General features: G+C 44.2%; 1 pseudogene; it reads left to right on the top strand.

Annotated features, from left to right (window-relative positions):
* Positions 1-544: 544 nt before the first annotated feature.
* LOC121449928 lies at positions 545-8,249 on the top strand (annotated as a pseudogene).
* The last annotated feature ends 1,129 nt before the right edge of the window (positions 8,250-9,378 follow it).

The following is a 9,378-nucleotide window of genomic DNA, read 5'->3' as shown; positions in this document are numbered from 1 at the left end:
GTGTCATTAGTGATAAAGGATTGATCTTCATCCCTAGTCATCACACAGCCTGCCTCTTTCCAGCCCTCAGAGATATCTCTGTCACCTTCTTGCAGAAATTAAGTAAATACCATATTCCCAGAGCATTGAGAACACAGGGTAGGCTGGGTTCTCGGCTTGGTCTCTGTATCACATGGACACAAAGGCAGGATGGAGCCTCCCTCTTTGGTGCTGACAGACCCAAGGCAAGGACACAGCAGGTGTCAGCCCTGGGATGAGTCATTGTTCCTGAGGGCATAGGGATGTTTATCATCACTGTTGCTAAACAAATGTTGCTTGGTGGAGAAATATAAAAACAAGCTGAGAGGGTCGCAAGACAACACTGAGAGGGGAAGGGATTAAGAAGTGCCTTGAACTCAATCCCCACTCTCATAACCCATTGATTTCTAGGAAGTGCTCTTGTCTGAGAAGAATCTCAGCCTAGAAGGAGGAACAGCAGAGCCTGAGGTCTGTGCTGGAGTTGAGGCTCTTCTCCTCAGAGGCAGGTCACCAACTGGGAAGATTGATGGAGGCCTCTGTGCTTCTCAGCAAAGGGTATACCCCCTGGCAGGGGTTTTTGATCACAGGTAAGAGTATCCACTCTCTGACTTTGTGGGGAGGGGGTCTCAGAAGCTGGCTGGAGTCTCCTAAAGAGGACAGGAGCCCAAGATGAGACTCAACATTTCTGTTTGCAGTTATGGGGCAGAAGTCACAGGGAGGAACATAGGCTCAGAAGCCTAAGCTCTCAGAGAATGGAGATGATGATGGTAAGAGAAAAGTCTCAAATACTCCATCTACATAGCGAATTACATGGACAGCAATGTTCTGAGGACAGCTGTTCCCAATCACGACAGCATAACCCTCCAAACAAAATCAAACAGGGATGACTAGCAAGATGTCTTAGTGTGTGGAGATATGACAACCTGATCCTAATCTCCCACACAGTGGATGGAGAGAACAGACTCCTGCAGGCTCTACCCTGCCCTCCACATAGGTGCTGTGGCATGTGCCAACACATGCACACCCTGACCTATGTGCCTACACACAGATTCATTGCATACATCTTCATATGTTCCCAAGGAGACACCAGCCTACACAAATACTCACACATATTTACACAAGTAAATCCATAATCATTTATTTCACACTTGAATGCAATTATTGTTTTAAGTTCCAAACCTCAGAACTATGAAGAGAAATCCATGGAGACACATTCCTTCTTCCTTCCTTCTTTCCTTTCTCCACTTGTGCCTGAGTCTTTTCTAGGAGCTGAACCAGTCAAGAAGGTCAGACTAATCCTGCCCTTACAAATCCATGGTTCAATGGGGGCACTGGTGGCTCAGACCTTGTAATTCCAGCACTTGGGAAACAGAGGCAGGTGAACTCTGAGTTCAAGGCCAATGTTGTCTATAGAGCAAGTTATAGGTCAGAGAGTACCTGTCTCAAAAAATCATAACTAAAACCATTACCAAGACCAAATACAAAAACAAAAAACAAACAAACAAAAATCTCTAGTTCTTGAGGACCTGATGCCAGTATATCCAGAAGGTAAAGCCATGGATTGACTAGAATGACAATGGGAAGATAGAAAAAAAAATCAGAAAGTGAGGAGTCTCCAGAGGAAGAGTTCAGAGAGGCTTTATTCCTCACACCAAATACTCTATATGAGGAGGGATGTGAGCCACTGAGGGGGCAGACATGTGAGCATAGAATTCCTAAGAGAGTTAATAACACTCTCAGACTTTGTCAATGGAAGTCATGTTGCTCATATCTGCAGAGGAGGGTGGGCACACCCCTAATCACACCAGAAGATGAGTTTAATACTGGTGGTTTTTCTCAATTCCTCTCTAGCCTCCCTTTTAACCCTCTGGCACCTGTCCATCACTGCCTCTGTGACCATTGAATCAGTGCCACCCCTGATGGCCAAAGGAGATAACATTCTTTTTCTTGTCGACAATCTACCGGAGAAGACTGTAACCTTAGTCTGGTTCAAAGGGCTAACAAATATGAAAGCTGTGATTGCAATATATGGACGGCACATCAATTTAAGCGCATCTGGGCCTTTGCACAGCGGTAGAGAGACAATATATTACAACGGATCCCTGCTGATTAAAAAGGTTACCCAGAAAGACACAGGATTCTATACCCTACGAAGCTATGATAAGTATTTAAACATCATATCAACAACATTCACATACGTCCATGTTCACGGTAAGTGATTCGTTGTGAACTCTATGAGCTGGGTGAGGGTCATTTCAGCGGGCACACACAGGAGAGAGGTCTGTGCCTACTGTCCAGATGCATTGTGCCTCTGTGTTGGAGTCTGAGCATTTAGTTCAGGGCACAGGCATGTACGGTATAGAATAATGGCAATAGATTAGAATCCTTCATTTGACTTCACTTTGCACAGAGGTGGATGCATGGTGGGTAAGTCAGACAAGGATGTCAGCCTCTGTCTAGACTCTAGGCATTCTAACCAGGAATGCTTCCTTGCAAAAGACCCCAAGGGAATTAATATTGTCCTTGGTTGAGGAAAGCATGTGGTCCTCACAGAGATGGGAGCCCAGCATGCTCTGCCTGTACACCTTTGTCTCAGACTCAACTCTAGGAATCCATAAGAAGATTTTTATAAGTGTTGGATTTTGACTTTCTGATGACAGGGACAGTGCTCCCTAGTAGTCAGAGTCTGTGATGTGTGGAGCCAAAGAGGGCACTGTTCTGAGAGCCATGGCTGGGCTACGTACCTTGGCCACCTCCTTCAGAGAGAGGAGTTTAGCCCATCAGGTCTCCAGGCTGTTTACCAACTATCCTGTTGGGCTTATAAGATTTTACATGAAGGTCATGGTCCCCAAAGAGAGGAACCCAGGAAATAATTTGTTCTGACAAGTGTTCGTCCTCTGTGCCCAGCTCAGGAAATTCTCTCCTCCAGCAAAAGGCTACAGAATGTATGACAGCTCCCCAGACATGAGCTGTAGTTCCCCTGGAGATCACCAGGGATGTTATCAGGACACACAATGAATTGGCAGAAAAGTATTTTTCCAGAACCAGGAACTTATCTAGTAGTCTGGCTCCTCTCCTGTTTTTAAAGACCCAGAAATCAGAGTCACAGAATTCTCAGACCTACCAGCTGCTTAATGTGCTTGCTACACTGCCATGAGAACACGTTCTGTTTCTCACTTTATGTGTTTCCTTTGGGAAATACACACTATCCAAGGGGAGTCAACTAAATAGAGATACAAGGCAGCACAGAAAGGCCATGGAGCACACTGGCATACCCATTGCACAGCTCAGCAAACAGAGGAAGTGGGAGCATGGTCTTGAAAATCTTGCACAGATGAAGGAGCTCATAACCTTTTTCCAGGAATCAGGTCACTTCTGAGATGTGAGACTCCTGACACATCCTGGGCCTTTGACCCCAATTACAACCCAGTCTGATGGTGACTCCATTGAGAAAAGTTGTTGTGGTTTTTTTTTTTGCCAAACATCACTCACCTGGTCCCTTTGGAACTTCAAAGACAGTTTTGCCACCTTCTAGCTGGGAACAAATTCCTTGTTACTAGAGCACAAAAAAACACAGGACAGACTGAGTGCCCAGTTTTGGTTTCTTTTTCACATAATTGTACAGACTTTTCCATTTTGGTGCTGAAAAACCAGCCAGAACATAGCAGAGTACAGTTCCAAGGTCAGCTGCTATTACCTCATGTCCTAAGGATGATTATTACCCTTGACTTTCACTCTGTGTTCTAAGGGTCAGAAACAGAAAGATGGAATGGGAAAGGAACATGGTGTAGCAATGGAAGTGGAGAGACAGAGCAGTGTTTTGATCACAGACCCACCCACAGGCAATGGGACTCTGGGAGATGGTCCTTCCAGGGAAGAGACTCAGCTCAGATGGGGAAAGGACAGCATTTCTTGGGAGTTATCCTGGACACTATACTGATGACAGATCAGCCAAACCAAACAATGGAGGCCCCCTTTGTACTCCTCTGCATAGGAGAAAGTGTGTGAGAGGAGAGGACTGACATGCTGTCTAGAGTCTCCTGGGTGGCACAAAGACAGGTGAGGAGTCTCCGTGTTTGGAGGGGAGAAGATACAGTTTGGAGAGAGGTTCAGTATTAAGATGCTCTCGATGAGTATTAAACAGTAAGGGTGGAGGAGAAAATATTCTTCCAAACAGTTAGTACACATGAACACAATATTCTGAAGACTGCTGTTCTCAGTTTGATGGGCAAATAAAACAATCAAGCTGATGTGTACCACTAACATGGTCCAATGGATATGGGCATTTGCTTTATAGTCGGAGAAGCTGAGAGCAATGAACAGAAGTCCTCTTACTTCCACTTAAATACTGTGTCCTGGCCCACCCACCCACACTAGTATAGGCCTTACACTACTCAAACACAAGTATAATATGTAAATAAGTGGAAAGAATCAAAGCAAATGGAATGATCCAATACTGTATTCACAAATGTTTGAGTTCCTTAAATAAATCCATGAGCATACAGGGTTCTGGGATATCAATTCATTCGTTCAGTCTCCACACATATTTGAATTTTTTCTAGGCAGCATTTTCTTTTTAAAGTATAAGATAACTCATGGTTCTTATGATGCTCCAGCTGATGATGGACTTGAAATAAAAAAAAAAAACTAGCAGGTAAATTCAAGTGTTGGCTGCAACCCCAAGCGAAACACAACAACAAAGTCAGAGAGTAAAGACACAACATATGTAGGGGAAGAGTTTGGGCAGGCACCAACCCAACATCATCCACTGTAAATGTGAGATGCATCTGATGGCAGACAGTAAGTCAAGACATTGTTGACAAATGAAGAGAGAGAGCCATATAGTGGAAATGACAGGAGTGGACACCGAGAACATGAAGGTCGTGTGCAGACCTGCAGCAAGCAGGACAGGAAACACTCCCCCACAAACATAGGCTGAGCAATGGACACAGATGTTCATGACACAGGGCCTTATCTTAGTCAAGCACAAAAGTTCCACTTTACTTGGCTCTCCCTCTTCCCTTTTAGATTTCCTTTGGAACTGTGGGCGCCATGCGACCTCTGCCCAGCCCACTATTGAATCTGTGCCACCTATTGCTGCTGAAGGGGAAAGTGTTCGCCTACTGATTCACAATCTCCCGGAGAATCTTCGAGGCTTTGCCTGGTTCAAAGGAATGTCTGTGTTCAGGTACCATGAGATTGCCCGAATCACGACAGACATGAATTCAAGTGTGACGGGGCCTGCACACAGTGGTAGAAAGACATTGAACAGTGATGGATCCCTGCTGCTTCACAATGTCACTCAGAACGATGCTGGATTGTACACCCTACGAATTATGAGTACAGATCTGAAAAGTGAAGAAGCACATGTACAACTCCACGTGAACAGTAAGTGATTCACTATGATTCTTCAGTGCTAGGTGGGGTTTAGATACACAGGACTGTCGTGATTGGCCTAGCCTCCTTTCTTTCTTCACTGTGTCTGCAGGTGGAGGTTTGTGCACTTAGTACAGGACAAACATGGTAGAAACAAACAACCAAAGATTAGCTTCCATCGCCTTACTCCTCCTGTACCAAGGAATACCTTGATGTAATCATCCTAAAATGTTAGCATCATCTCAGTCTCTTGGGTCTCTAAATGGGGAAAGTCTAAGCCTGCCTTCTTTCCAAGGCTGGGATAAAGTGACCAAAGGGAATATTTTTCCAGTATTCTATTCTTATTTCTTGTCAAAACTGATAAGAAACAATGATTTTTAGGTCATCCATGTCAAAATGGGGCATATATTAGCTCCATATTGAGAGTGTTATAAATGAAATCCAGGAACTGGTAGAGATAACATGGAGGAGTGCTGCCTACTGGCTTGCTCCTTGTGGCTTGCTCAAACTGCACTCTTATATCACCTAGGACAGCTTGCCCAGGGATGGAACTGCCTACAGTGGTCTCAACCTTTTCATATCAAGTCCCAATTTAGAAAATGTACTATAGTCTTGCCCACAGGTAGATCTGTTGGTGGCATTTTCAACCGAGGCCTTGTCTTTCAAGCGACTCTCCTTTGTGTCAAGTTGACATAAAACCAGCCAGTCTGGTACCCACACCTTTTTAAAGACCCAAGTTTTCCCTGAAGATCAGACGGCTCCTAGATTCCCACCCAGACCCAGTCCTGGGGGCTGGCAGGCAGAGAAAGAAGGGCATGTATAGTGTGATGTTGGGGTTTGAGTGGAGCCACAATGGAAGCTGAAAAAAAACTATAAAGTGAAAATCCCAGTCATGCTGAGTTCAAGGGAGACATCATCTCAAACCTCACTGTGCATGACTGAGCAGTGTCTGACTGGAGCAGTTAGGGAACAGCCATGACGACACCCGAGGGGAGAGCGAGAGTTTCATATTGAGGAAATGACACTGTTGGGAACATACATGGAATGAAGGAGGTCATGTTGCTGACCTTCATTAAGTAGCATAGACACAGCTGCAGTTCTAGGTAGAGTGAGCGGGAAACCCATCTGCTCAAGATGGAGGTCATCATCCTTTTACCATGTACAGTGATCCCCACGTGACAGCTTTTTTCTTTCCCCTTCCAGGCTCCCCTTTTCCATGCTGTAACCCTCTCACCTCTTCCCAGCTCATGATCCAACCAGTGCCTCTGTATGCTAATGAAGGGGAAAGTGTTCTTCTCCAAGTTCATAATCTTCCAGAAGATCTACAGGCCTTTACCTGGTACAGGGCAATATATAGAGTCCCATATTTTGAAATTGTCAAATGCAGCAGAGTACTGAATACCACCATCTGGGGGAGTCAGTACAGCAGAAGAGAGACTGTGTACTTCAACGGATCCCTGCTGCTCCAGGACATCGCTGAGAAAGATGCAGGAATGTACACACTAGAAATTTTGAAAAGTGACTTCAAAACTGAAAAAGCTTATGTGCAATTCCATGTGAACAGTAAGTGACTCTGTGGCCTTCAGCTGCTGTGTGGGGCTTATCTTACTGCGTACACAAAACTGTCAGAACTGGGCTGTGCCTGCTCTCTTCCCTACTGCAATGTGTTCCCAACATAGGGTGTGGGTACTTACTGTAGGGAACATAGCGGGTGGACAAACAGCAATAGGTCAGAATCTCTGCACAGAGCAGAATGTATGCTGGGTAACTCAGCACAAGGATGGCAGCCTCAGTGCAGATTCTTGAGGCTGTCGCCATACACATAGCTTTAAGACAGACTGTGCAAGTCAAGTAGACAATGGATGAGGGAGCCATGGGGTCCTCACAGAGAGCAACAGGAGCACTGACTCCAACACTTCCCCTGGCTGCACTCTAGGTTATACTGGGGAGATATTTGTCACTATCTGTTCTGATTTCCTGTTAGAGCTGACAGGGAACAAGGCTGTACTGATTCTCCAAATCCCTAGGAGTGTAGAACCAGCTGTGTACTGCTATGACAGCTGCAGTTATATAAGCCATCTCTATATCTCCTTCTCCTGAGACTCAGTGGACAGGTGTCTAAGCCACTAGCCTACTGTTCTGATGGGTTTATGAGACTTCACAGGAAGAAAGTCAAGGCACCAAGGGAAGAAACAGTGGAGGCAGCTACTCTAGGTTCTTCCTTCTCTTCATGGGTCCAGTCTAGGGCATTTTCTTCTGCAAGTAAATAGGAACAGATGCTGCTAATGTGAGCCACTCCCATCCCAAGGACAGACCATTGCTCATAACTAAGCTTTTCTCGTGTACCCAGCAATAATCATGCACTGTGTGTCATATTACACAGAAACTGAGTCACAAGAAACAGTGTATGAATCAGGGTCATGGAGTCCCTGGGTGGCAAATCCAAAGCACAAGATCTGTCTATAGTCACAGCTTCAAACTCTGCCCCCTGGAGGCTTTATTAAGTATGAACCAAAGAAGAGCTCATTTAACTCTCTGGACTCCTGTCATTTGGTATCCTCCTCTCTTTCTTCACAGAGTTTGTTGAACAGCCCTTTGTGCAAATCGCTAATGGTTAAGTCTCATCACAGAGATCTGTGATCTTCACCTGTGTTTCACCTGACACTGATATCTCCATCCGCTGGATCTTCAATAACCAGAGTCTTCAGCTCACAGAGAGGATGACTCTGTCCCCAACAAAGTGTGGACTCAGAATATATAATGTACAGATGGAGAATTTTGGAGAATATAGGTGTAAGGTCTCTAACCGAGTCAGTTCAAAGACCAGTCTTCCAATCTTGTTTCAGTATGAATGAGTAACCTTTCCTCTCCTCCTACAGCAGAGTTTTTTTTTTAATCAATGACTTACTAATCAGAGAAAAGTGAAATTGATCAGTTATCACTCAGGTATTCCCAGTATGGAGACTCATATCTATAATCCTGGGATACATATGGTACAAGGGCAGGCCAAGATTTAATTTGAGTCTGTCTCCAAAGGAAATACACTATGGTAAAATAAAGGAAAGGAGTTAATAGTTTAGGTTGTGGATTAAATATAGCCAGTCATCAGAATTCATGGAAACTAATTCCAGGAGCTGCCAAACTTTTGGATGCTTTGAGTCTGCTACAAAAATGGAGTGTTTGCATAGAGGAAAAAAATCCTCTCATATGGTCAAATACATTCAATGTTTAACTAATTCACTGATTTACCTAAGTCCAATGCTGCCTGCTGTCAGGGGCTATGAGTGTTATAGTAGGTGACAACTAGTTTTTCAGATGTGAACCCACTAGAGGAATGAACATATGATGGAGGTTAATCCTGACCAGACAATTTCTGCAGGATTATCGACTCTGGAAGCTGTTGCTCACTTTTGCTGAAGTAGCTTGGTGTCTCCCCAATACTTGCACTGTAGTGTATAGTCTTAAGTGATGTGTATATATAATCTCATGATTACATCTCAGTCTTATGGGCACATATATCTGTGAGTGATCAGGTAGATGACTTTTTATTTAGCTATATAGTTCCGATATATGGAATATATACTGGACATACTTTATAACTGGATCTATTTGTTCTACAAGAACAGTGGACAGTGAAAAGACTGCCTTGTTTTTTTTTGTTGTTGTTTATTGGGTGACTTTCCCTACCTCATGAGACCTCCAGTGAGAGAATCTAGTCTTGTAGCCAGAGACCTTGGTTCCTGCAGCCATACCTTTACTCCATTCTCTGAGATACATTAGAAGCTACCTCTGTGCTATTATCACCCATTTGGCAGGACATACAATCAGAAAAGGAGTCTATTAAACAGATCACACTTGGAACCTTCGAAGATAAAGGGATGTTCAAGCTCGTTTGAGACTGATTGCCCTAAATTCTCTCACAGTCAACTTGGGAAACTGCTAATGTCAGCTGACTCCCAGCTCTAATGCTTAAAATATATTAAT

This window comes from Microtus oregoni, unplaced genomic scaffold (genome assembly GCF_018167655.1).
Source record: "Microtus oregoni isolate MIOR12 unplaced genomic scaffold, Mior012 000006F_ref0000085, whole genome shotgun sequence".
In the NCBI taxonomy this organism is placed as follows: Eukaryota; Metazoa; Chordata; class Mammalia; order Rodentia; family Cricetidae; genus Microtus; species Microtus oregoni.
Note: the sequence above shows the minus strand (reverse complement) of the source record. Positions and strands in the feature narration are given on the sequence as shown.